We start from the raw sequence: 5,433 nt of genomic DNA on the forward strand, positions 1-5,433 counted from the left end.
AAGGGACCTGCCCAGGGTTCCTTTGAAGGGGCACGACGCTTAGACTATTAGTTTAAGATATGCAAACACCGGGGCTTCCCTTGTGACTCAGCTGGTAAAGAATCCGCCTGCAATGCGGGAGACCTGGGTTCCATCCCTAAGTTGGGAAGAGCCCCTGGAGAAGGGAAAGGCTACCCACTCTGGCCTTGGAGAATTCCATGGACTGCATAGTCCATGGGGTCGCAAACAGCCAGACACGACTGAGTGACTTTCACTTCACTTCATGCAAACACCAGTCCAGATGCTCAGGGCAACAGCAAGTGAACAGGACCGGCAGGGTCCTTGCTCTCAATGGTGCTTACATTCTCGTGGGGGAAAATAATAGAGTGTACAGCTAACATTTATAGAGCACATAACCATGTTATATGTTCCATTCCTGCAAGTGCTTTATGTATTATTTATTCTCACAACAGCTTCAGTTGTGTATTTTCTCTGGAGACTGAATTCAGTCGACTTTAGAAGGATGTTTCAGATTCAAAGGGAATAAAAGAACATGGCAAAGTAAACTACTGCAAAGTTGCATTCATTTCATATGCCCGTAAGGTTATGCTCAAAATCCTTCAAGTTAGGCTTCAGCAGTACGTGAACTGAGAACTTCCAGATATACAAACTGGGCTTAGAAAAGGCAGAGGAACCAGAGAGCAAATTGTCAACATCTGTTGGATCATAGAGAAAGCAAGGCAATTCCAGAAAACCATGTACTTCTGCTTCATTGACTATGCTAAATCCTTTGTGTGGATCACAATAAGCTGTGGAAAATTCTTAAAAGAGGTGGGAATACCAGAAAATCTTACCTGTCCTTTGAGAAACTTGTATGCAGGCCAAAAAACAACAGTTAAAACTGGACATAGGACAACGGACTGGTTCCAAATTGGGAAAGGAGTACATCAAGGCTGTATACTGTCACCCTTATTTAACTTATATGTAAAGTATATCACGCAAAATGCCAGGCTGGATGAATCGCAAGCTGGGATCAAGATTACCAGGAGAAACATCAACAACCTTCAGATCAGATCAGATCAGTCGCTCAGTCATGTCTGACTCTTTGTGACCCCATGAATCGCAGCACGCCAGGCCTCCCTGTCCATCACTAACTCCCGGAGTTCACTCAGACTCATGTCCATCGAGTCAGTGATAACATCCAGCCATCTCATCCTCTGTGATCCCCTTCTCCTCTTGCCCCCAATCCCTCCCAGCATCAGAGTCTTTTCCAATGAGTCAACTCTTCTCATGAGGTGGCCGAAGTACTGGAGTTTCAGCTTTAGCATCATTCCTTCCAAAGAAATCCCAGGGCTGATCTGTAGAATGGACTGGTTGGATCTCCTTGCAGTCCAAGGGACTCTCAAGAGTCTTCTCCAACACCACAGTTCAAAAGCATCAATTCTTCGGCACTCAGCTTTCTTTATAGTCCAACTCTCACATCCATACATGACCACAGGAAAAACCATAGCCTTGACTAGAGGGACCTTTGTTGGCAAAGTAATGTCTCTGCTTTTGAATATGCTATCTAGGTTGGTCATAACTTTCCTTCCAAGGAGTAAGTGTCTTTTAATTTCATGGCTGCAATCACCATCTGCAGTGATTTTGGAGCCCCCAAAAATAAAGTCTGACACTGTTTCCACTGTTTCCCCATCTATTTCCCATGAAGTGATGGGACCAGATGCCATGATCTTCGTTTTCTGAATAGATATGCAGATGATACCACTCTAATGGCAGAAAAAGAGCCTCTTAAGAGAGTAAAAAGGGAAAGTAAAAAATGCCGGGAGCCGGCATATTGCATATTGAGTGCATATTGCATATTGAGTGCAGCACTTTTCAGGATCTGGAATAGCTCAACTGGAATTCTATCACTGCCGGTAGCCAGCGTGAGGAACTCCGCCCATGACAAAGGTCATGAGGAAGGAGGCTCGGCATACGCAAAGGCGGGATCGAGCTTCAGGAGTCCCCCTGGAAATTCTCGAGCATATACCCCCAAAACCAGAGTCTGCCTACTTTCTGCTTTGTGTTTTCACCTACACCTCTGACTTTACGGGGGGCTGTCCCCCACTACCTCTCTGAAAAAAGTTAGCTTACAGCTCCAGTTAATAATTCCTGGGTGTGACAGTGTTTAACCTACAAACTCCTTTGGAAATCCTCCAGCCTACCTGAATAGGTTTTTCCGGCCACATGTGATTGTTCAGAGCCTCCCAACTGTGAGAGGCAGGAGATGTTCTAAACTGTCTAAACACAGATTCTTTTGAGTAGTTAAAAGATTGATTAGAAATTGTATTGGTGAAGGGATTTTTACTTGTTGGGCCAATGTGTGCTGCTAAGTTTCCATATCCCTTACCTGCTGTGTCCCTGGCAGTGTATTGATTAATATAATTGGTGTAAGTAGTATCTTTAATGTTTGTAACCTGGGACCCTTGAGTTAATTCTTTTTCTTGTTATAGCCCACCACACCTTTGCGCTGTAGGAATGCAACTTTATCTAATGCTTTTGGAGGGTGGCTCCTGACCAATCACCTTTAGAGAAAAATACGTTTTCTGAAGAAAAGGTCTTAAAATGTTAACAGGCCTCCGGGCCAGAAGATGATGCAAATCACCTAAGCTTTTGCATATGATAAGTTTGCAGGAAGAAAGCCTGGTTTGCTGCAAGACTCTACCCCTTCCCCCATTATCCTCTATGCATAACTTAAGGTATAAAAACTACTTTGGAAAATAAAGTGCGGGCCTTGTTCACCGAAACTTGGTCTCACCATGTCGTTCTTTCTCTTACCTTCTGGCTGAATTATTCAGCCTCTTTTCTCCACTGAATTTCCTCACTGAGCTATCCTTATTTCAGCCTCTTTTCTTCACTGAATTTTACTGAGCTATCCTCATTCTATTACTCTTTATATCCTTAATTAACGTTTAATTAAGCAATTGTTTCCTGATCTTCGCCTACGCCATCTCTCCTTCGAATACCCTGGATCAGCCGGGGCTGGTCCCCGGCAAAAAAAGTTGGCTTAAAACTCAACATTGTAAAAACTAAGATCACGGCATCTGGTCCCATTCAGTTCAGTTCAGTCTCTCAGTCGTGTCCGACTCTTTGAGACCCCATGAATCGCAGCACGCCAGGCCTCCCTGTCCATCACCAACTCCCATTACTTGAAATCAAATAGAAGGAGAAAAAGTAAAAACTGCGGCAGATTTTTGTTTTCTTGGGCTCCAAAATCACTGCACATGGTGACTGCAGCCATGAAATTAAAAGATTCTTGCTCCTTGGAAGGAAAATTATGACAAACCTGGACAGTATATTAAAAAGCAGAGGCATCACTTTGCCGACAAAGTTCTCAATAGTCAAAGCTATGGTTTTTCCATAGTCGTGTACAGAAGTGAGAGTTTCTTCTCACAAAGAAGATTGAGTGCTGAAGAGCTGATGCTTTCAAACTGTGGTGCTGGCAAAGACTCTTGAGAGTGTCTTGGACAGCAAGGAGCTCAAACCAGTCAATCCAAAAGGAAATCAAGCCTGAATATTCATTGGAAGGACTGATGCTGAAGCTGAAACTCCAATTTTTGGCCACCTGATGCAAACAGCTGACTCACTGGAAAAGTCTTTGATGCTGGGAAAGACTAGGCAAAAGGAGAAGGGGGCAGCAGAAGATGAGATGGTTAGATATGCATCACCAATTCAATGAACATGAATTTGAGCAAACTCTGGGAGATGGTGGACAGAGGATCCTGGTGTGCTGCATGCAGTTCATGGGGCTGCAAAGAGTTGGGCAGGATTCAAGGACTGAACAATAACGAAACTGTAAAGCAGGTATAATCAGATTATAAAGCTGGAAGGGATTTCAATAACACCTTCCTTTGATAGACGAGGAAACTGAGGCCAGGAAAAGTGAAATGAAATGAGCTGATAATGGCAGAGTCAGGACTAGCATCATGCTGCCCAGTTTTATGCCATGAAATTTTTACTGCTACTCCTCCTAACCGTACTTCTTCTCCTGCTAACTGCTAAGTCACTTCAGTCGTGTCCGACTCTGTGTGACCCCATAGATGGCAGCCCACCAGGCTCTGCCGTCCCTGGGATTCTCCAGGCAAGAACACTGGAGTGGGTTGCCATTTCCTTCTCCAATGCATGAAAGTGAAAAGTCAAAGTGAAGTCGCTCAGTCGTGTCCGACTCTGTGGGACCCCATGGACTGCAGCCTCCCAGGCTCCTCCGTCCATGGGAGTTTCCAGGCAAGAGTACTGGAGTGGGGTGCCATTGCCTTCTCCAACTTCTTTTCCTACTAAGGTCTGATGATGGGGCTTCTGTACAAGGAACTGCAAGAATTATCTCAAGTATTCCTTACAAGTACTCTTGTGATAGGCACGTTTAAATCTTTTATACATGAGAAAATTGGCATGGGAAAGTGGGTAAAGAGAGGCAGATGGTAAGGCCAATTTAGGAAAGGGGCTAGCTGCTAAATCATATTTTGAAAATGCCAACAAAAATTGGCAGTTGCCTTTGCCTCTGTAAGGGTTAAATTATTAGCCACTGAAGCCACTGACCTTCAACACATCCTGAAAGGAGTTCAGGGTGGAGATCAGGAATAAGGCACTTTGTGCTCCGGGAAAAACTAGGTATTTTCAGATTTTATGAGCCCAATTCTTACATCTACTCCTATCTAGAAAAGCACTAAGATCATTAATGTTGACATCAGCTCCTCGTGACCAGCTGGAAGCCTCTGGCAAAACGTGTGCTTGACTTCACGTATCCCTTTTCGCTAAAATCGTATGTAATACTGACCTCTCCCTGCCTCTCTGGGGGCAGTTTCTCAGAACTATCTGAATTGCTGTCGTCTCCTGAGTAATAGTCCTCATTTTTGTCCCAAATAAAACTTAACCTACAACTCTCATGGTTTTTTTTTAAGTTGACAGAAAACTGGCAATATGTTTGGACAGAGAACTTTGGCAAAACATTCTGAGCTTTTCCTGCCATTCTGAACCTGCTGCCTTCCTTTCTTGGAGGTATTTTCCCTGTGATTTGCAAGAGTAGGGAAGTGTTGAAGCTTAAAATTGTGGCATCTAGGATTCAATCATTTTTTTATTTTAGAGAGAAAAAAATTTTAGTGCCTACTGTATGTATTCCAAGGATTGTACAGAAAGAAGTTATCTCTTTACAAATAAGTGAAAAATAGCAGCTTCAAGGAACATTTCTCGAGGCTTCAGTTCCTAAGGAAATAAAATTTGAAAGCTGTCAGTGAGGACTACGCTTCCCGGCGTGCACCGCGCCTCCCATAGGAAAAACGCCTTCTATCGCTGGGCGGGGACGCGTACCCAGGGGCGCACAGCAGCTCGGGGATTGTAGTTTTCTGAAGGCCCAACCGGTCCAATGGACCCGGAAGCAGCCACCGGAAGTTCCGGCCCTAAGAGGTGGAGTCCGGAGGT

Source organism: Bos indicus, chromosome 25 (genome assembly GCF_029378745.1).
Source record: "Bos indicus isolate NIAB-ARS_2022 breed Sahiwal x Tharparkar chromosome 25, NIAB-ARS_B.indTharparkar_mat_pri_1.0, whole genome shotgun sequence".
Lineage (NCBI taxonomy): Eukaryota > Metazoa > Chordata > Mammalia > Artiodactyla > Bovidae > Bos > Bos indicus.